This window comes from Papaver somniferum, chromosome 10 (genome assembly GCF_003573695.1).
Source record: "Papaver somniferum cultivar HN1 chromosome 10, ASM357369v1, whole genome shotgun sequence".
NCBI lineage: Eukaryota > Viridiplantae > Streptophyta > Magnoliopsida > Ranunculales > Papaveraceae > Papaver > Papaver somniferum.
In genome coordinates, this window is record NC_039367.1 from 87664626 (window position 1) to 87688500 (window position 23875).

The 23875-nt window shown below is 37.2% G+C and overlaps 1 pseudogene; it reads right to left on the reverse strand.

The window, feature by feature from the left end:
- Nucleotides 1-903: 903 nt before the first annotated feature.
- Nucleotides 904-5384, reverse strand: LOC113317585 (annotated as a pseudogene).
- Nucleotides 5385-23875: the final 18491 nt, after the last annotated feature.

A 23875-nucleotide genomic window follows, 5' to 3' on the forward strand; every position in this document is an offset into this window, starting at 1 on the left:
TTTCGTAAGTAGGTAAAATGTAACGAGATTATTTTGCAATGAAATTGATGCCATTAGAACCTCATATGTACGTTTATGCTTGGAAAATTTTGTCAAATGAGATTAGTTTTGAGATTAGTGCTATTTGCATCGTGTAGACCTGAATATTTCAGAACCATGAATTATACGCTTCAGTTCTGGTGGCAATGTTGCTTCTCGCTATTGGGCACGTCTTTTTGGAGTTAGAACACATGCTAGAAGTTGCAAGTAATCCCTGCAACAATTATAGAGGGGGACATTCCCCTCAAATGGCATGGAAATAAGTTCTCGATCACTAGTTATGCTCAAAGCTGAATTTTGCTGAACTGTGCAGTGGTTGTTGTGTTGGAAATTAAGGCACTGGCCAATGATCTATGAGCTAAGTATGTGCCAGGAATTCAGCAGGAGGAAGGAGATAACGAAAATATTCATTTAAATTCCCTATTGTATTGGAAAGGTGCGTATGACTTGTGAAGAAAAATGTTTAATGTTTTCTTGGACTAATTAAGGTTGAAATTGTGTTCAAGAAAGCTGGTAAAAAGAGGATTTCAACTTCTTTAACTGAAAATTGATGAAGAGTTCAACAGAGAATAACAGAAGAAACAACTTCATGAAAACGAAGAATGTCCTTCTTCCCATTGCAAATATCATGATATATACCATCAGATATGCATTATTCTTCTCATGAAATGGTGGGTTCCACGTGAAGGCAACCGCACTCGGGGAATGTAGATTTTCTAAAGTTCTGTAGTTATTTAGTAAGATGTAAAATATGTAATTGGAACTTTTGGAGATGATCCAAGCTAGCTTATGAATAGATGAGGCGAGGCTCAGAATGGAAGCCCTAACTTAAAACAAATTGAGCTTCTTTACAAAAACCCTCTTTCCATTTATAAACCAACTAAATACAGTAATGAGTCCAATTTTAAAGCACCCATAAGCATGTGCTGCTAAGACGAGGCAAAATATGGTTCAGGTTCAAAATTTGGATGTACATTATACACTCTACTAGACCCACAAAATCTTAGGATGAGAAGTGAAAGCATCTGTTTACGCAGCCAAGACCAGTTTGATTCACAAAAATCAGATGCAGAGCTGCCATCATTATCTTTCACATCAGTATCAGCGTTTTGCTTTACTAAAACTTCTGCAATGGCTTCTCTATCACACATGGCTGCATAGTGCAGTGGAGTCTGGCCTTCATTGTCCTATGAAAAATAGTGAGAGACACCCAGTAACATCAGTGAGAAAACGAATATTGAGATGAGTGACCAGTGAATAATGTACTTCAAACAGATGTACAGACACTGCCTAAGCTCTGTCCAATTGAAACAAATATATGAAGTTCTCAACCAACTTTCTTACAGCCATCACGAATATGAAGTTTGCTTGCAATGTGGCTCATGATGGTATACTAAACATGCAGAAAGGCTGGGCATAGATCAGATGGTAAATCATCCAAGAGGGTTAAAACTCTTGACCCATCAAATACTACACATCTTACTTCTTACACAATCTCTTGAGTCGAGCAAATTGTAGAGTGGAGATGCATACAACCTATAGGAACCTACTAGTTCTGTCATCTAATTAGTGTACCAACACCTGTACACTCTCTGGCAGGTGGCAAGAATAAGAAACATGAGAGATGCTATTTATGACATACCTGAGCATTCACGTCAGCGTTCTTGCTGAGAAGCAACTCTACCATGTCAAAGTGGCCACAGTCTACAGCCCAGTGCAATGGAGAGCGTCCCTCGCTATCTGCAATTATTCAAATTTTTAAATAGCAGAAGACTAGCATATAATTATTTCAGATTGGTAGATACAATGATTATCAACATGCCCTAAAACTCTGCCTAAACAAAGAAAGTTCACAATGGATGCAAAGGTGCAACTTGCTAAATAGAAGTCAGTCAAACACAACTTCTGATACTTTGATACATGTTATTTAGTCCTGTTCTATGTAGATTGCAAAACTGTGCGTGTCGTTTAAGTTGGAATAATTGCTGATATAAGACTGAACAATGAAAATAATGTTGCAAAATCAGAACAAATATGATCAGAGTCCTGAAAACATGAGTTATTCAAAGTGGCATAACCCAAATATGTCCTGCAAGTTAACAGTAATGTGTCCGTACAATAACTTCCTACTAAAATCAAGGACCAGCTTTCACAAGCCTCGTTCCCACTTCCCTGCAAGAACTGGAAACGAATGCTCCGGTGTGCTTTCATTCTTATGTTTGCAAGAGCTAAAGTTTCAAGTAGAGAACCACAGGCATGTGAAAGAACTTTCAGTCAATCATTCTTTACACCGTAACAATAACTTGACCTAGTTATTCTTTTTCAGAATGGGACCTAGTCCTCAAATTAACCTACCAATCAAATATCAAATTCATGGACTCTAGATAATCTGATATTTGTTAGAAAAAATCAAAAAAGTCGTCATGTTCAACCAAGATGAAATCACATCAGAGAGAGACAGCTAGGGGTCTAGTAGGATGGGGAGCAAGACAAGAGACATACAGAGAAATTATCTAACAAAGGAAGTTTGCAATAGATGCAGAGAAGGTGAAACCTGCTAAATAGAATACACAGGCACAGGTTCTGATACTTCAAATATATACTACACTAGTACTATTCTATGTAATTTGCAAAACTGTGTAGTTTAAGCTAGACAATTGCCAAGATAAGCCTGAACTATGGAAAGAATGTTGCAGAATCAGAACAAATGAGATCACTGAGTCCTGAAAACATGAGCTATTCGAAGTGGCTAAATAGCACAACACTAATATGTCCTGCAAGTTCATACAGGAATAGATATTTTTAACTGTTAAATGGTGAAACACCAATAGCTCCCGTTATATACAAGCACTTGGCTTGCGAATTCTCATTTAGGGCTAGTAGAAGAAAAAACTACATATGCTCGGCAAGACAGACATGTAAATATTGAGAGACCAATCTGTTGATATTCTAGTCGTCAAGGTGGTCGAGATCTTATCCTCTTAGATAACTTATAACAGATAGAATAATGAATCAGATTCAGCTAACTGTTTTCGGTAAATAAATAACATGTTTCAGTATTCAATTAGCAACCAACCCTTAAGATTCACCGAAACACCACTCCCTATGTGTTTCACCAGATTATCCCGCTCTCCTTCTCTTACAGATGTATGTATAGCTTCCATCTTACTGAAACAAGAAAAGCACATGATCATGAAGATAGTCGATAATGAAAAAGTAACACTTCATAGCTATTCTATACATGAATCGAAAGGCAAGTGAAATTATTCCAAAGTTCCCTATTCTGATCTAGTTTCATAATTATAATTGAGGTAGTTAAAGACCTAAAGAAAAATTCACAATCTAAGTACCCATACATATTTTAAGAAGTTATTTGGACATGAAACAAGACCCAACAATCATTAAGCACATTATTCAGTCACAGATTTAAACATTCCAAATAAACAAGAATAACCTCATAAACATGTAACCCTTAAAAGACCTTACAGATCATTATCGGACTCTTCCTCATATGCAAACGAGCTGAAAACAGGTCTCATAGGCCCCTTCGAATCATTTCCCTCCTTATCCCCACCATGCTTCTTCTGGTCATCCCCATGTTCAAATTTCAGAAAATCAAAATCCAGAACTATCCAGACATACAAATTAACACAACATAACCAAAGCAAAATTCCCATCAACAGAACGAATAATACACTTACCACAGAAGAACCAGATATCCAAGCAGGATAAATCTCGCTAACCATCATAATGTACTTCTCCATCGCATCTTCCGGTGGCATTGCACCAAGTTTCTGCCAAGCATTCCTGCACAGAACAATGCAACCAATTACACCACATCTTCAACTTCATCAAATCAATTCAATTAAACTCAAAAAACCTAAAAGCAATCTGACACTTACCATTTAGCTCTAGCAGTCATTTTGATAGCAGAAGGTTGAGGAGATGTACACGGACCTTCAGTATCAATCGTATACAAACCATACAATTCCAACTGAACATCATTTGATTTTTTCTGTGACAACCTATCAGCAGCAGCTGTTGCTACAAATGGCAGTAGCAGCACTAAATATCTCATCCAATTCAGTACTTTCAACTCCTTCCCAATCATCATCATCATCTTCATCACTCTCACTTACAACTCTGGCAGTAGCAGCAGATTTCTTCTTCTGATCAGATTCAACAATCTCTTCTTCTTCTTTAACTTCTGGTAATGATGTTGATTCCTGATTAGGTTTTGCATTATCATCTTCATCTTCTTCTTCTTGTTCGCGAGTTACTTTGAGATTTGCATCTTTGATTGAGATTACCATTGAAATTAATTTGGCCACGAGGAATGAGAAGATTAAACCGATTATGATTGATTGGGTAATCTCTTGCCAATCTCCACCCATGATATTCATAATCACCATCGTTTTGATTTTGGAACTTTCGGATTGAATTTTGTTTGAATGAAATTGATTATGTCCATTTCATATTTGAAAGAGGAAGTGGAAGTGACGGAGATACTACATTACTGCCGCAGCAGTGGGGGGGGGCGACTAGAATGATGTTCACTTCGGATGAAACCTGGAATGAGGAGAGACATTCTTTCAACAGAATTACCATAACACTATCCATGTATTACCAGTGAATTAGTTAATTTCAAGTATAACAATTCGTAGTGACATACCTACCTGAATTCAACCATGTAAAGATTGACTATTAATCGACAACGGCAACAACAGCGCCGACATCTTCTTCTGGGATAATTAGTTTTTGTACTTGGCTACTACGGCTAATAGCTTTGATTGTGGAAAATTACAACACCAACAGAATGACTAGCACTGTACACATAACAGCAGGTATAAGCCTTGATAAATTATTCAAGTCATAGTTGCATTTTATCGAACAAGTTAACTGCATACCCTGTAAACAAAGGAAAGGTGTAAATCATGCAACATTTTGGCTAATAATGTAGGAGAAGAACGATGGTTGTTGTGGAACATTTAACAAACAGAATATACGCGTTCATTGAGAGACAAATAAAATAAAACTATACATGATTTGGCTTACTGCAATGAACCAAGACTTCAAACGAAACACACTGCTAGGAATTTCCTCGAATATCTTAAAGGAAACACCTTGAATTAGCTTGAACCTTGTTGACAATAATCAAATTTCAGTTTTGGAGAGTAAATCTCAAAGCTTAAGCTTAATATAATAAATAAGAAAAAAAAAGCTATTCCGTAAATTGTTTCACCTATTTCTTTTTGTTTGTACGATTTAAAAACGAATGGGTTTCACCGTCTCTCAAGTTTAACCAGCGATTCAGATTTTCAAGTTATTCGACAGTTATGATTGGATTTTTGTTTTGTTGTTGTAGAGTGTAGAGAGGAGGGTAGAAGGAGATTAGAATACGAGAACGGGTCAACATAGAATTCTGGTGCCGTGCCGATCTCGGGTTAACTGGGCCCGCTATTCTATCTTCTTACCCTGTATAAGAACAACATCTCTCTATTTCTTTTCTGACGACGATGATGATCAGCTCTTTTTTTTTTCCCCTAAATTTCTTTGAATTCATAGTTTTTCACGGTGAAAACCAGAGATTTATTCGATTATAAACGTGGGTTTCGAAATCACCAAAGTATAATGGTTTTATCTAGCTTTGCATGCTTTTTGGCCCTGAGATACAAGTTTGGCACTGCGATACAGCTTAAGCAAGAAAAACTGAAAAACATTTCTACTAACCCTGGGTTCCTTTTGGGTTCTGTTGAATGTTGATATTGGGTTAGTATTTCTTAAAAACCCCTTCTGTTGATTCATGATATTTTAAGGAATGCCTCTCACTTTGACAGGTTTCCGTCGATGTGGCTTGTATGTGTTCCCAATTGTGCTCTCCAGGAACTCATGATAAATATATTGTATTTTCTAAGTTCATTCTCATTCATCTTCTTGAAGTGTTCTACTTTCCATTGTTTTAGTTCTGAATGTGTTTGTATATCTTGATGTCCATCTCATGTATTTTGATGTTTTTTTGTATAGATTAAAATCTTACTATTTTGATGGTTTTCCTATTATAATGCAGGGTACTTGTGGGTTGCCAAAACAATCCCAAACACAACAGGCTGAAGCTAAATGTCTTGGAACAATCGTATGGGCTTGAGAGCAGGAGCTAATCCAAGTTTTACTTCAGAGGGCTATTATCAACTCTATCAATGGTTCTCAATGTAGTGTTAATTAAGTGGAGTACCATTCCTGTGATAGCAGATTGTATATTTCTTTATCGGTTCTACACTTATAAGTTTGTTAAAAGGTCTTGAAACTGTATGGTCGGTATACTTGCCAAAACTTGTGATATTGATATTTGTGCCAAGTCTGGAGTCCTGGATGAATGGTCCTCCATACAACATTTTGCTTATGCAGTGATGTAACCACTTCTTATCTTAATAAGCTACCCTTTAAATGAAAAGTGTTTTGATGTTTTAAATATTTTCGTTGAAGCAATTGTACATTTTTTTGGACGGATATAGGTGTTCCACCATAATTTCATAGCATATTTTCGAGGTTTAAGCCATGGAAGTACTAAATATCACCCGTAACTATAAGTTGTCAATCGGCCATGTTATTCTGCCGCTGTCGTGTCCATAAGAATTTTATGGCCATGGTTTTATTGATTCAATGCGTCCAGATGGTATATGATAGCCACACTTTTAGTGATTCAATGTGTCCAGATGGTATATGATAGCCACGCCAAAAAAAGGTTAATGTGTCTTTAGAAAGTTTATTGTTAGGGTGCCACAAGTTTAACGTAGATGTAAGTCATGAATTAGCCACGAGAAAATGAATTTTGTGTTTCTGATAGATAACAAAAGCCATGGTTAGAAGAAAATTTATGTGGCTATAGACTAAGCTCTAGCCACATTCAAATTAAATTGCGTGTCTGGAAGGATCTTATGGCCATGGTGATAGAGAAAATGTTTAACTAAACAAAAATAATGGACAACCATATAGACACGGTTATAAGGCAATGGCCATGGTAAATCATATTTTATAGTCACTCAAACTTTATGTAGCCATAAAGGTATCTCTTTGTCACGACACTGATGCCACATTTTTGGAGTGAAAAAAATCCATGACCAAAAGCCTATGGACACAGGGATTAAGTGTGGCCTATATGAAGATTTGTACTAGTGTTGTTGGACACTTCTTCCATTAGGATTCCCAAACTCTTGCCTATATTTGTCGTATACCGTTGACCAAAAGGTTACAGCATCCACCCTTACGGAGGACTGATTTCTAATTCAAGTTTTCGCATACCATGCTTTGGTGATTGCCAAATTTTCGGCGGAGTCAAACGATGCCATTTGGAGATGTGAAATGAGTAGTTGTGCAGTATATGGAGTGAGAGCGAATAAAATGAGCAATATTGGGGCAATGGGGTCCAAGGATGAGGTCTTTGTATACAGTGAAAGACCCCAACGACTAGTTTTTTTTCGAAAAAAGTGAAATAATTTGGCATAACCGGCCTTCTCGAAGGTCCATAAAATCCGATTATGTTTTCATGTTACAAAGAATCGGTCTTTATCGTATCCAGTATAAATCGACTAATGACAAGTAATTTATAAAAAAAAATTGAATTTTCACCGACACAAATCGGTTTATATAAATGCACATGTGATCCAATTATATCTGAAAAAGGTACAAAAATAACAGCATGAAGATTCGGATTATGATGATCCCACACATAAACCGTAACTAGCTGGAAAAAGATTCAAAAAAAACAGCATTTCTAAGACATAAAGAATCAGATTATACTAGTCCCACACATAAACCGATTACATAATGGACCCTAGACAATCGGTTTATGTTGACATATCGAGTAGCCCGATTGTTTAGAAAACAGAATTATTGAGCATGCATAAACTTGTTACGATACACATAATTATAGTTAAAATTTTAAGTGCATTAAGTTCAACACCATGATCATCCAAAATATAAACCTTAATCATCTTAAGTCTAAACTTTTAAAAACCAAAAACTTAAATAACCAAGTCTTAATAAACTAAAAACAACCAAGTCTTAAAAACTTAAACTTAAAAACTTATAAATCATGGGGCACCAGCATCAGGAGCAGCAACACCAGGAGCATTTGCAGCAGCAGCCGCATCTTCTGCTTCAACAATGGCTTGAGCTTTAGCCATTCCAAATGTCTGTGGCAATCCCTCTCATCCCCAATCAAATCCCTCATTCTCCTCGCGAACCTGATGACCTCATAAAGCTCTTCCAGTGCAAGCTTGTCTACCAGGGAGAGTGCTTTCTCTGGACGGGTCTCACACCCATATGCAAACTTGTAAAGGATTCTTTCTGGCATGGGTTGTGGTGCCCTGTGAGTATCTTCATGGGTGAGATCTCGAGTGTAAAACGGTAGGTAGCAGAAATCCATATCTACAACAACAAAAAAAAAAGTCAAGTTAACAATCAGTACATAACATATGTAATCCGATTATAAACAACAAAATACATAGGAATGTCAAACATAAACAATTGGTTTATGTGATACATATATAAAACCCGATTATAAAATGGAATCTAAAGAGACAATTGCACAATCAGTATATTACCAAGCAAATAAAACCCGATTATGGGATCGGGTAGTTTAAAAAAAAAAATTTTGTACCCCGAATCGGATTATGCCAATGCACTTATAAACCGATTCTGATGATGTCTTTTCATATTTCGTTTCTAAACCTAGAATCGGTCGATGTTAATCATCATATAAACCGATTACTCTCCATGCTAGGCCGAAGAAAATAACTCAGAATCGGTTTGTTCGATATGTCAACATAAACCGATTCTGGGTAAGATTAGAGATTTTGAAGATTTAAACATGTAAATAAATGAAGAAGTGAGAAAACTAGAACGGGTTCATGGACATTTACCCTTTTCTTGGTTGGATCGAAGATCGTTGGAGAAGAGGATCAATTTTTTTTTGATTAGGGTTTTGAGAATTTGGAAAGATTAGGATGAAAATAGAAAGTTTTGTAGGTTTAGGGTTTTTATGTTTTTGGATTTGCTGAAAATAGAAAGATTAGTACTTATACGAGATAGTTTTAGGAATTAATTTAGGATAAATTAATGTTTTTGAGAAATTTAGTAGCCCATAGCCATTTTGTGGAATGGTGGGAAAACTTGATAGGCCCCATATAATTGGTCTAGCCCCAATTTAGCATGTTAGGATCATACACGTTTTGAAAATGAAAAGAAAAAAAGAAAAAGGAGCTCCCATTTTCTTGAATAGTTGACCGACATATTTGGCCAACATTTGATTGGGAAGAATTAACATTTACCTGGTATTTGTTTGGCATTTGGACTAAGTAGAATACTAGTATTTGATTTTTTCAAATCTTTGGGGTTTGATTTTTTGGTAAATACACGAGTAAAAGCTTTTGTTTCTATTCCATCAAATATGAATAAAATGTAAATAACGGTCAAGGATCATCAATAACAAATAATAATTGAAATTATAATTTGACTTTTTGACCATGATTAGCAGTAATTGATTTTAGTTAACACAGATATTGTTTTGTTTATTTTTTTAGTATACACCAGTGGTATTGGTTTGATCGTTAAATTCGTGATGACAAATTTTCATGCATAATTTAGATAATAGTACAACGTTAGTATAAGACTCTTCGATGAAAACTCCTGATTCGTTTGTAATGTTGAGTGCAATAATCAAAAACAAAAGGAAGAATCAAATAAGCAAAATTTATTGATACTTAGCTCCTTTATAATGGAAGTGACTGTTTTGACGAAACGAACAAGCTCCCCATATCTTCGCAACAGCAACAAGGCAAAACTTTGGAAAAACAGAATGAGTCACGTGTTCAACACGCTGCCCTTAAGACATTAGCGTCCGGATACACTCAAGAGTGATGCTATAGCCCTCACAGGACGGATATCTCCAGGATAAAACACCCTACTACACCTACTACTAGCATATGTAGTAGATGCTCAACTTGAGCTTGGCAACTCCGAAAAAAACGTTAAGGAAAATCGCGAACGCTTAAAAACCGCTATAAAATATTTTCCCTTAGGGGTCCCTCTAAAATATAGAGCAACCCCTTTCCCATAGATTTTACAAAAGTAGTGAATTTCTTTTATATAATTGACAAATACAACTTAAGAAGAACTCCCCGATGTGGGACTAAAAGCTTATATAGTTTCTTAAAACTACTAAAAATTGGAAACTCCACGATGTGGGACTAAAAGTTTCATTCACAAAAAAACAATTATTAAAAACTTTAAAAAATTATTTTTTATTAATCGTTTTCCAACAATCCCCCACATGAATGAAAACTCAATAAAACATGAAAAAATATAGATCTTGGTAAATAAACATCCCACCCACGATCCAAACAGACTGATCGTGCAAGTGTTGAAATCATACTAGTCATTTCTACGTCCTCTCCTCACACAAAAGTGTGTTGACCCCAGGTCATACTATGGATTGCATAAATCATAATAGTATAGAGCTTTCATCTTTAGTTCTCACATGGTGAGACTATAGGTATCTTTCACCAAAGTGAAAAAGCATGAACTAGTGAACCCTTAGTGACCTTTAGGTCCTAAGTTCCAGTAATACCAAAACCATCAAAATGAAAATCACATAAAAAACGCAGGAAATACCATTTTAGGCAGAGGTGTCCATGAGGTCTTGAACCTTTGCTTAGTGAGATATTACCAGAATTACTTGCTAGAGACAGTGAACTATGTCTTGAACTGCTAGCATTTGATGTAATTCGTGATAACAACCACGGGTGATATCTCCAAGATTGCTGCCAAGCTCGTGCCGTTTTGTCCGTTTTGGCCCTGGACGTATCCTGTTTCTCAGAATGCTCTAGAGAATCAGCTCATATTCTCACAGGAAGCGACCCACTTCCTCATTCAGATAGGTGAGTTTCCATAAAGAGTGTTACTGCTACACCCCACTTCAATCTTAAATTGAAACTATAGAACTCATTAAGACTTATTAAAAAGTCATCCTCCACATGCAGTCACACTATCACGTCTACACCATAGGGAAGGGACAGAGAATGAAAATCTCTGATAGTGTTTACCTTTACCCACCACAAATTAGTTGTCTCATTCGAAACCTTGATCATGGGATCTCCAGTCAGCAAGGTTGAGTATCCTTCATGGCAAGTTTAATATATGAGCTTAAGCCCCAACCCCCTCGATGCATTTTTAACTATCTCTTTGTACAAACCTTTCGTCAAAGATTGCGCGATATTCTCCTTGGACTTTATCCAATCAATGGAAATAACGCCGATTGAGATTAGTTATTTCTTAGCTTTAACTATTATAGCTTGGCTAACACAATGTATAGATAGCTGGCACTATGCCAAAGAGGAATGTCTTCTAAAAAGCATCTTAGGCACTCGGCCCCCTCATGCTTTATCTAACGCAATACTCTCAGATTCCATAATGAATTGAGCGATATGTTTGTTTGGAAATCTTCCAACAACAAACCCACTGTAGTGAAACCATATCCACTCGTAGACTTAGACTCCTCTGAGTCAACTATCCAGTTTGCATCATAAAGTCCCAAGGACAACAAGATACCTTTCATAAATCAAAAGAGTATTTTAGGTACCATAATACTCTACTCAGTGCATCTGAATTCTCTTGCTGGACTACAATTATATCCACTTAACTTACTCACAATATAGGCAATGTCTGGACTCTTACAGTTCATTAAATTCATCAGACATCCTATAACTTTTGAGTATTCAAGTTAAGATACTCCACTACCCTTATTTTTCTTGAGACTACAAGAATAATCGTACGAAGTACAAGCAGGTTTACAATCAGACTGATTGTATCTCTTAAGCACAACTCAACATAATGAGAACGACTAAGACTTATAAATGTTGATTATTTCTAATCCTCATCCCTAAGATTACATCAAAAGGGCCCAAGTCTTTCAAGTCAATGTTCTCATTCAGTGCATGTTTTTAGTGGAATTGATCACATCTATGTTTGTATCAAGCATATCATCAACATACAAGCATACAATTACACAGACATCCTTAACAAGTTACTTGTAGACATACTTGTCAGATTCATTAATTTAAATCCACTATCCATTATCACATGATTAAATTTTCCATGTCACTGTTTACGTGCTTATTTGAAAACCATACAAAGATTTTTCAAATTACAAACTTTGTATTCACAACCTTTCACTACAAAGTCTTCAGGTTGATCTATGTAAATTTCTTTACCTAATTCACGGTTTTAGAAAAAGCTGTCTTAACATCCATCTGATGTATCTCTACGTTTTGGCAGCAATAATTAGTATCTCAACGGAAGTAATTTCCGTCACAATTGAATTAGAATCAAGGAAATCTACACCTTCTTTTAGTTTATAGCCTTTAGCTACCAACTTAGCTTAATATTTTCCACAGTTTCATCTACCTATCGTTTCCTCTTAAAGACTCATTTACATCCCATGGTCTTACAACCTGGAGGTAAACTAGCAAGCTCCCAAGTCTGGTTCCAACGGACTGAGTCCATTTCACTAAATGAAGCTTCTTACCAGAATGGGGTTTCAGTAGATATTAAGGCTTCTTTACAAGTCTGTGGCTCAGACTAAGCTAGGCATGTTATGAAGTCGGTTTCATAAGAAGTCTCAAGTCTAATTATTTTACTTCTCTTAGGCTCAACATCAACTTCATCTTCCTTTAAAATAAGTTCTGACTATTTGAAGATAAATCTAGGGGATCAACAACACATCTCTAATGAGGTACAGGTTTAGAATAAACATGTTCAAAGAACTCAGCATCCCTAGATTCCGTAATAATATTCACACCAATGTCAGAAAAAATCAGAACACACAACCAAAAATCTATTTGTAGAAGTATACTCAATATACCCTATACGAAAACACAATCAACATTTTTGGTTTCAATCTAGTTCTTTTAGGAAGAGGAATTACAATCTTAGTCAAACCCCCCACTTTGACACATTCATAAGAAGGTCATCTACCGTTCCATAAACCATATGGAGTTTCATCTGATTCTTAAAAGGGTACTTTATTCAGGATATACTAGTTAAGAGGACTGCCTCCCCCCACAAGGCCGCAGGTAATCCTGAACTAATCAACATGGAAATTATCATCTCCTTAAGGATACGGTTGTTATGTTCAAGGCTTCTAATTGGTTTCCAACTTCAAGTTTATACATCTTAAGGCTTCTAAGGCGTCATCCTTATCCTAAGCAAGTATACAAGATAGTACCTCGTACAATCATCTACGGAAGTTATAACCATCTTTTACCACAGTGGTTTTGGGTTGAACTCATGTCAACTAGGCCTAACTGAATTAATTCTAAAGGCTTAGAATTACTCTGAACATTTGTGCTAAAAGATTTTATAGCATATTTTGATTCTTCACAGATTTCACTTTTGTGTTCAAAATCCAAACTAAATTTGGGTACGAAGCCTATGCTAGCCAGTTAAGCATTGACTTATAAGTTTACGGTTCCAAGTCTACCACGTAAAACAATCAATCACACAAAGATATCACAAGAATCAACTACGTTCACATCATCAGTTTTTCCGTTAAGCTTATATAGACCCAAAGTCCTATAACTCTTGCTTAAAAAATCACTGCCTAGTTACAACAAGTTTTCCAGATTCAATTAAGATCTTAAATATTTTTCCATCTACAACAGAACAAGATACAAGATTTTCGCATATGCTCGGAACATGAAAACTTCATTCAATGTGAGAATATTACAGATATGAGCTTCTGCTCGACCTTTTCCTTTTATGCAACCTCTATTGCATATGAGTTACTCAATAAGAGTTTCTCGACATCCCCTATCCTATGATAGGAGGTGAACAGGTCTCTGTTTCAACAACATTCTTGGTGGCTCCAGAGTCCACCTACTGGTCTCTCACATTGGTTATTAAAATAACTTCCGACATCATGCCACCAAACTCGTTCTAGTTTTGTTTCAACTAAATTAGCATTAACTTTCTACTTATTAAGGTTTTTTGTTGTCTACAATTTACTGCCGCGTGGCCAGGAATTTTACAAACATAACACTCACCCTTAACTAAAGTAATTCCGGATTCAGGTTTACGAAACATACCTTTATTATGAAGACCACGCTTAGAGTTGCGTTCGATGTTCTCACCTTGGCCATCTTTGGAAGATTTGTTTCCAACCACATGCGCCTATTAGCCATGTCCCTCGGAGATGACACCTTTATTCACAAATCACAATTCCAAATTAGAAAGTAAAATATGAGTTCTGAAGATAACATTTAGATATACAAACTTCGTTTGAATCAGTGTTTCAAAAAACTCATGGTTACCCCACAAAAACGAATTTAGTCAACAACAAATTTCTGCTCGTCAGAATTTTTTCAGAAACGTTTTTTATGTTTTGTAAAATATCAAAAAAATACTTTTGCAACTCCAAAAATTCTGAAATTTAACACGGATAACTATCAGGATGTCTACTACATTATGTACAAAGGGTTCGTCGAAATTCCTTATAGATTAAGAGATAACTTCGAAACTATACAGCTGACCAAAAATTCATTTTTTTTATTTTTATTTTTCATTCCACAATGAACATCCATGATTCACAAATCAGTCAATCGTTTTCAATTATTACAAATACTAATGTCTTAAGATTGTTGGGTGCAATAATCAAAAACAAAGAAAGAATCAAATAAGCAAAAGTTATTGATACTTAGCTCCTTTATAATGGAAGTGACTGCTTTGACGAAACGAACAAGCTCCCCATATCTTCGCAACAGCAACAAGGCAAAACTTTGGAAAAACAGAGTGAGTCACGTGTTCAACACGCTGCCCTTAAGACATTAGCGCCCGGCTACACTCAAGAGTGATGCTATAGCCCTCACAGGACGGATATCTCCAGGATAAAACACCCTACTACAAGCATATGTAGTAGATGCTCAACTTGAGCTTGGAAACTCCGAAAAAAACCGTTAAGGAAAATCGCGAACGCTTAAGAAACGCTATAAAATATTTTCCATTAGGGGTCCCTCTAAAATATAAAGCAACCCCTTTACCGTAGATTTTACAAAAGTAGTGAATTTGTTTATATAATTGCCAAATACAACTTAAGAAGAGCAACTCCCCGATGTGGGACTAAAAAGCTTATATATTCTCTTAAAACAACTAAAGAGTGGAAACTCCACGATGTGGGACTAATAAGTTTTTCATTCATAAAAAAAACAATTAATTAAAAGTCTTTAAAAATCAATTTTATTAATCGTTTTTTCCAACATGTAATACACAGTGAAAAAGACTCTTTGATGCGTCAGTCGATTTCAATACTCCAAGATTTTTTCCTTTTATTCTTTTCAAGACATAGTTGGACTTAAAAAAGAAAAAAAATACTAACTCATATGAGTTAAGTTGTTTGATTTCCTTGATTCACACTAGACTGTATATGAGATGCGTGGGAAAATAGTAAAGAAATTTAATTTTTCTATATTTCCTTTGACGAAGGAAAGAAAGGCTTCTGGAAGTAGTATTATTTTTTGTTTTTTCTGGATGTGATTTTTCTGTTTCCGAAGTTTCGCGCTCACAAGGTAGTAATATCGGGTCAACAAATAGTAATCTCTAAAACCTTTTTATCCTACTAATTTTGCTAATGGCTAGAATGCCATCAATTATAAACCATAAATACAATTGGAACTTCATGTTTTCCCAAGCGTAGATAAATCCAGGGAAACATTTTAAATAAAAATTAAAAATTGAAAACACGGTTGAGATACACCGCAAACCATAAATACAGTTGGAATTTCCTCTTTTCTCAACTGATTTTTTTTTACAGTTGGGAAATCAACCTTAAACCATATTCCAAACCGTAAAATTGGTTTATGGTTGGTAACATTGGTTTCCCAACCGTATTGAGTTCCAAAATTAATCTTTAGATCCCTAGTTCAATCATATTTAACCTATTCATGCAATCAAAAGAAAAAAAATGGTGGGATTTTCAATTCTTACCCAATTGAAATTATTATTGGCTAAGACAATAGTCGCTAAAGAAAAGAATACCGAAGAAAAGGCAATGGAGGAAAAGAAAAGAGGAAAAGGAGTAAGAGAGGTGTTCTTTTTTGTTTAATTTTAGTTTTTGGTTTATTTATATTTAGGTTTAGTTTAGGTAATTAGGTTAGTTGTCAAAGGGTATTGTTATATTTTTTTATAGATTCGGTCCCCTCATCCACATTTAGAACATTTGAATTCATATGAGCCTCCAAAAGAAATTTTTTGGAGCCCCTAATAAATTTTTTTTTAAGCATATATTCATATACATGTTCATAACTGAACAACCTAGGTAATAAAATAACATGTATGCGATTAGTTCAACTGTTTGTGTTTTTTTTAGGTCAGTTAACTATCCCCAAATTAGAGGTATTGGTTGGAGTTCTTCTTTTGTTTTTTCGGCTTTATGTTTTCCGACAAAAAACATTTTTTTGGGGGAATTTACCTTATCCACATTTGTTACCCATAATATATACCTCATAACGTCACCCCCCTAGAATTACTATGCAACTCAATATTTATTTCATGCTTACTCATGATTTAATATTCTCAAAGAAAGGTCATATGAATATCACCAGTTTTTCGTAGATATGATATATTTTTTTAAAGAATGGAGAAGAGAGACATACACACATTTGAATAAATCAAATTTTTTTTTACAATAATAAAGACACGGTGGAAAAATAGAGGTAACAATATAAAATATTCTTAACAACAAAATAATATCAACCAGTAGTTGAAAATCATGAGATCTAGTCCAGTATGAACACTCTTGATTACTTTATGTACCTAATGCAACCCATAAGGGATCCCAATTCGGTTACCCCGTTTTAGTTGTATCCTGATGCCTATCATATTGGAAGGCCACAGATCTGTTAGCATATGTTTCTCCTTCTACAAGAAAACCTTACGTAAATGAGCAAAATCACGTGACACCATGCAAAAATTATAACGTGGACCCTTAAGAAACACAAGTCTCTAGCGTGCATCAAATTTAGTTCCCAGACCTTTCGCTTATGAATTCTTCGCAACTCGTTGATATTTTAACCGCCTATATTTTTTCTAACAAAATAAAATTGAATATATTTGTGAAAAGTTGTGTGTTTTAACCCACATTTCTTTGGCAACTATAAAAGTAGAATGGTAATCACAAATCACACTCATGTAGTAATCGTAAATCATTAGTATTATCTTCAGATTTAGAATCGAATAGATCCTAAAACAAACTTGGCCGACCTTATATTAGAAAATAATAACCTAAAATAATCAAGTTTGATAGATCAAGGATAACTACACCTTTAGTCAACCAAATCAATATAATTTAGTTTTCCATCAACAGTACTACTAAAGATTTCTTGATCCCAAAAAAGACTTTAAAGAAGGCCGCACAAGAGATTTCACCTAATTATATTACTCTTTTCTATCGACGAGTATGATTTCCACACAAAAGGTTTGACAGTGTGTAACGGAATGATTTTGTAAGAGTACAAGCTTCATTATTTATAGTGTAATGAGAAAGGATTGTTTGGACAACAAGGAATTACCAAATCCGAAAATCCTTAAGATATGCAATAAATGTATATTTTCGGTTTTGACAAATTCCAAATGTAATCCAACTCATATACCGAAATAACTCTTAGTTGATAACTAATATTAGATAGCATATTGGTGTCACTCATATACTTTTCTTATATATTAACTAGAGATATGCAGACCTCTTGATATGGAAAGCATATAAATCCTAGTACATAAAAGATATCAGAATATTTTGGTTTTGGTCGTCTCCTTGAGTATCCAACAAAATTCTTGAATATTAAGTAATAAGAGTTTAATACATGTTTAAATACTACGTCGTAATGTTTTGAACCTTTCATTTCTAACAAAACGACATTTTAATATCTACGTAAACCCTAAGATAATAGACAAATGGAAAATGCACTTTTGGTTTTATGAGGATCGATCCTACTAGAAATCCTTAGGATCTGTCTTAGTAGAGATCCGACTTCTTATGATCGGTTCTACTAGAGATCCTTTAGGGATCGATCCTACTAGATATCTTTAGGAGCAGTCCTAGTAAAGATCATTTAAATGGATTGGTCCTAGTGTATATCCTTTGAATCACCTATTTAGATACGAAACAAATTTCACTAGTGTACTCCCTTAAACTATGTAATTGAACACAATCCTAAGGTGTTCATTCAACTGAATGTTCAACACACTAAATAATAAATAATTATTAATTATTATTACGTCGATTTTACGAAGTCCATAGTTAAACAACACTTCGTAACTCTATATACCAAAGTTGTATAAAAGAATTAGTATATATTTTTCTTGGCACTTTGAGCATAGTATAATGACCAAATCACAAACACTAGAGACATATGTGTTCAATAAATACTGACTTGAGAACGAAAATAGAAACTGAACAAGTCAAGTCAGTGTTACAAACCTCGAATTGAAGGATGAAATGTTTGTTAATGGCAATACGTCTTCAGATTCTTCGTGAGTAACAAGAGCGAGTCTCAATATTTCTATGTTCCTACTTTAATCTAACGAAGTTGACTCTAGCAATCAAATCAAGTAGGTTCGAGTTTTGAAACTAAAATATGACAACCAAACTTTATAACCGAGCAATTCTTTAACATTTTGTTCATCATGCATGTGTTTATCTTAGTTAGTATTTATGTATATGTTTTATAGATAGTTAGCAACTCTATATTTGTATGTATATATTTTCAATAGGAACTTAATCAACCATAGACAAAGTTAGATATTCTCCAACGAATGTATATGAAGATAAATGTCTAAATAGGAAGATGTGGTTGGGTAAAAACTGATTCTGCCAAAAATGTTAAAATGGGGTATGTTGATGAGAAACGAGTCTAAATCCTAAACTAGTTTGCTACACAAGAGTACTTTATATTCGAGACAATTCTGGCCTAAACCAAGAAATATTCGTTTGAGTCTTTCTTCGGTCACAAAGGAAGGAGAAGGGTAGGTCTCAGGAGGGAAGAATATGAAGTGTTGAGATCAGAGTGGTAGACTATGTGAGAGGTGAAGGTGTATGAGCATGTATCATAAGTTAGAACTTTCTTGAAGATCGTAAGGAGTGTGTTATGTGTATTCTGTATACTTTCACTCATTACCCATTCAGAAATAAATCATAAAATCTATTTATGTGTAATCATGCTTCTTCACCCTAATCTCTTAGGAAGTAAAAGTTGTGGAGGAGTGAGAAGGTGTAGATCGTGTAGAAGTGATGAAAACGTGTCCCTATTATAGAGGTAAGAATGGACGGTTTCACGCCCACTACTCACTCGTTAATTTTCCGCATTTCCTAACACTTTCTCATAATGGGTGCATTGAACACCGCATTGCCATAGACTGCCAGATCAATACCCTGATGAAATCCTCCATTTGTGACATTGGTGACGTCTCGAGTATATTGGTAGAAAATAATACTTGGTTGTAAATGTGACTTGCATGACTAGGTTTACATGCATGACCAAGCTTACCTGCGTAAGTAGGCTTACTTACATGACCAAGACTTACATGCATGACTAGGCTTACTTGCATGACCAAGGATTACCTGCAGGACTAGGCTTACTTGTATGTCTAGGGTTTACCTTCTGTTTGAGGGTGAAAACAGTTTCTGCTGATTATGGTAATTTCGGGTGGGTGGGTGAGAAACGAGTCTAAACCCTTAACAATTTACTGCAAGGGAGTACTTTAGATTCGAGAGATCAATCTGTATAAATTCGACATAAACCAAGAAATAGTCGTTCCAGACTTGCTTCGGTCACAAAGTGGAGGAGAAGGGTTAGTTTTGGGGAGGGAAGCGAAGAGAGTGTTGAGACCAGAATAATTGATTCTAGAAGAGTAGTTGTTTGACGACTTGTATCAGAAAGTGGAAAGCTAACAGATGGGAAAGATAGCAAATGTTTCTGAGTGTTGTATGCTCCTGACCAGAACTTGTTGTTCGGTGGAAATAGGTAAGACCTATTTATACAAGTCGAAGTGAAACGTACTCTGGTCTCGTAAGAAATGGAAAACGAATGAGTAAATGGGAGGAGGTGGTAACCGGTAACGCCTGGAATTGATGTTCCATAAAAGAAAGCGTTTCACCATTACTCCCTGTATTTACTAACCGCCTCATTCTTATGACATTGTCTTGTGACGGGCGTAGTGTACGCCGGACGTTGTAAACCTCCAAACAAATACCCAAAGAGCATCCCCCAGTTTGCGACATGTGTTGATGTCTCGAGTGTTTTCGTGTAAAACATGTAGCATGTTGATGTTGTTTGGCAAGTTGAGCTTGAGAGACTTTCCGGCTCGGTGGTGACCTTCGACGGTCGAGATTTTGCATCTTGCGAGGAAGGGTAGCCGTTGATCATTGCAACCCTTCATTTGGTAGCCAGTGGCATGAAAACATGGCCGGCATGGCTTTAACATGGCATAGTTTGGGCGCGGCCAAAAGCTAGGGTTTTGGCATGGTTTAGGCGCGACCAAAACTAGGTATTGACGTCGGGCCAAAGGTTTTCATGCGTTAGCTGGTAACCTTGGACGGATAAGATCTGCATCTTAGATGGAAAGATGGCCGTCGATTGTTGCAAGCCTTCGTTTTGGTAGCCGCAAAGGGAAGGCCGGCATGGTTTAGGCGCGGCAAGGTGACTGGCATGCCATTGGCACGTGTGGCATGGCATGCCTTGGCGCGGTTTAGGCGTGGCCAAACTAGGATTTTGGCGTTGGGCCAAAGGTTACCATGCGTTGGTTGGTGACCTTGGACGGCTAAGATCTGCATATTATATGGAAAGTTGGCCGTCGATTGTTGCAGTCCTTCGTTTTTGTAGCCGTGAAGGGAAGGCCAGCATGGCATGGCTTAGGCGCGGCAAGGTGGCTGGCGCGGCATGCCATTGGCACATGTGGATGGTCGGCATGCCTTGGCGCGGTTTAGGCGTGGCCAAAACTAGGGTTTTGGCGTTGGGACAAAGGTTACCATGCGTTGGTTGGCGACCTTGGATGGCTAAGATTTGCATCTAAGATAGAAGGGTGGTCGTTTATTGTTGCAGGCCTTCGTTTTGGTAGCCGTGAAGGGAAGGCTGGAACGGCATGGCTTAGGCGCGGCAAGGTGGCTGGCGCGGCATGCCATTGGCACATGTGGCATGGTCGGCATGCCTTGGCGCGGTTTAGGCGTGGCCAAAAGTAGGGTTTTGGCGTTGGGCCAAAGGTTATCATGCGTTGGTTGGCGACCTTGGAAGGCTAAGATTTGCATCTAAGATATAACGGTGGCCGTTGATTGTTGCAGGCCTTCGTTTTGGTAGCTGTGAAGGGAAGGCCGGCATGGCATGGCTTAGAAGCGGCATGCCATTGGCACATGTGGCATGGTCGGCATGCCTTGTAGCGGTTTAGGTGTGGCCAAAACTAGGGTTTTGGCGTTGGGCCAAAGGTTACCATGCGTTGGTTGCCTTGAACGACAAAGATTTGCATCTAAAATAGAACGGTGGTCGTTGATTTTTGCATTCCTTCGTTTTGGTAGCCGTGAAGGGAAGTCCGGCATGGCATGGCTTAGGCGCGTCAAGGTGGTTGGCGCGGCATGCCATTGACACATGTGGAATGGTCGGCATGCCTTGGCGTGGCCAAAACTAGGGTTTTGGCGTTGGGACAAAGGTTATCATGCGTTGGTTGGCGACCTTGGACGGCTAAGATTTTCATCTAAGATAGAACGGTGGTCGTTGATTGTTCCAGGCCTTCGTTTTTGTATTCGTGAAGGGAAGGCTGTCATGGCATGGCTTAGGCGCGACAAGGTGGCTGACGCGGCATGCCATTGGCATGGTTGGCATGCTTTGGCGCAGAGACGTGGCTGGCATGCCTTGGCACGGAGTCGTGGCTGGCATGGCATGCCATTGGCACGGTGGTGCGACTGGCATGGTTGTCATGCCTTTGCGCGGAGACATGGATGGCATGGTTTGCCATTGGCACGGTGGTGCGTCTGGCATGGTTGGCATGCCTTGGCGCGGAGTCGTGGCTGGCATGGCATACCATTGGCACGGTGGTGCGGCTGGCATGGTCGGTATGCCTTCGCGCAGAGTCGTGGTTGGCATGCCTTGGCGCGATAACATCAGAATTAGGGTTTGACATAGATTATGTTGGTAAATGTTAAGGGTTCTGCCGTGGAACATGACCCATGTAAAAAAAAAGGTACCCCGGTAATTCTTACGTAGGCATGCTGACTGATTCAATAAATTTTCTAATGGTCATAGTGACGTCATGTCAGATGCACAGTTTTACAATTTTAACCCTAAGTTAAAAACCACTATCAACACCTGCATGACCTCCACTTACCTAATTGATGAAGTAAATAGGTTGTGAGAGTAAGTGTGTTATAATTTGAATGAACCATTGATGTGGAATGTGGTAGTTTCTTAGTGGGTCCAACACCATGACATGTGAAAAGTGGTCATCAGAAGTGGAGAAGATATGTGATTATCTCAGCAACTAACATGTGTTTTTGTTCGTGCATATAAGACCTACATGTAAAGAAATATTTCGATCAATCACATGCAAGCTAGGTTATAGGTGGGTCATGAGTGGCAAGTCATGTTTCATAAAAATATTACTAGTGTGAAGAGGACCAAAACGATACATGGTGTTCTTGAGTAAGTAGAATTGAATAAGTCGTGTGAAGTGAACTGTCGAAATCAATCGCATGATGAATTCGATACCTACATAAACATTTTTTGCGCAGTGGACGATTGAGATGGGTCGAAGGTATTTTTATAATGACCGCGACCATTAAAAGGAATAGTTTATCCCTAAGATTAAATTTCACAACAAATTTTTAACGCCTATAAGCGTGATAGTTGTTATAAGCCAACTGCAACACTAATTGTAATGCATAGGTGTTTCGTTGAAGAAACCTTGAATATTGCACATTGTTTGCAACGTTTGTAAACGTTAAAATTTCAATTTAAGGGTTTGGCACATGTGACTTACATGGACAATCTCCTGTGCGATTCACACGAACTTGGGAAGTTCGACCGGCCTACTTTGGACGACTATTGGAAGATCGTCAAGTCGACTCCGAGAATTCTGATTAGCCAGAATGGTAGAGAGGCGGTTGGTAATATCCATGGAACCCGATTGTTCGATCATGGTAGGAGCTAGACTAGATAGATTTACCGTCTAAGTTGAGTGGTCGAGGTTATTCTGCGACTGACCTAGGCAGCCATGACCTAACTTAAATAGAATTTTAGGAAGCTCGACAAGCCTACTCTGGTCGGTTATTGGGAGCAGAGCAGGTAGTCTATAAGGAACTGATTGGATGGAAAGATAGAACGACGATATGTAGTCACCTTGGAACCTGATTAGTATATCATGGTAGGAGATAGGCTAGTTAGATAGGATGACCAAGTTGACTGGTCAAGATTATTTCGCGACTGACCTGGGCAGTCACGATCTCATCTAAACAAGTTGTTAGGAAGCTCGTCTGACTTACTTTAGTCGGCCACTGAGATAGAGGAGAAGGTATGCTATAACCAACCTGATCGGTCGATCACATCACGAATGAAGCTTGTCAATTTGATCGTCCAAGTAGTACGTTCGGACGCATTCCTTGACTGGCTAGTTTAACCTTAATTCTTTATTTCGTCAATTCCAACCGAAATTAGTGTTTTGTACTAACCTGGCAAGGGATGGCTTAATGCGTTGCTTGGCTAGGATTAATCTCGACCAATAGGAATCGAGATATCATGCTTGTACC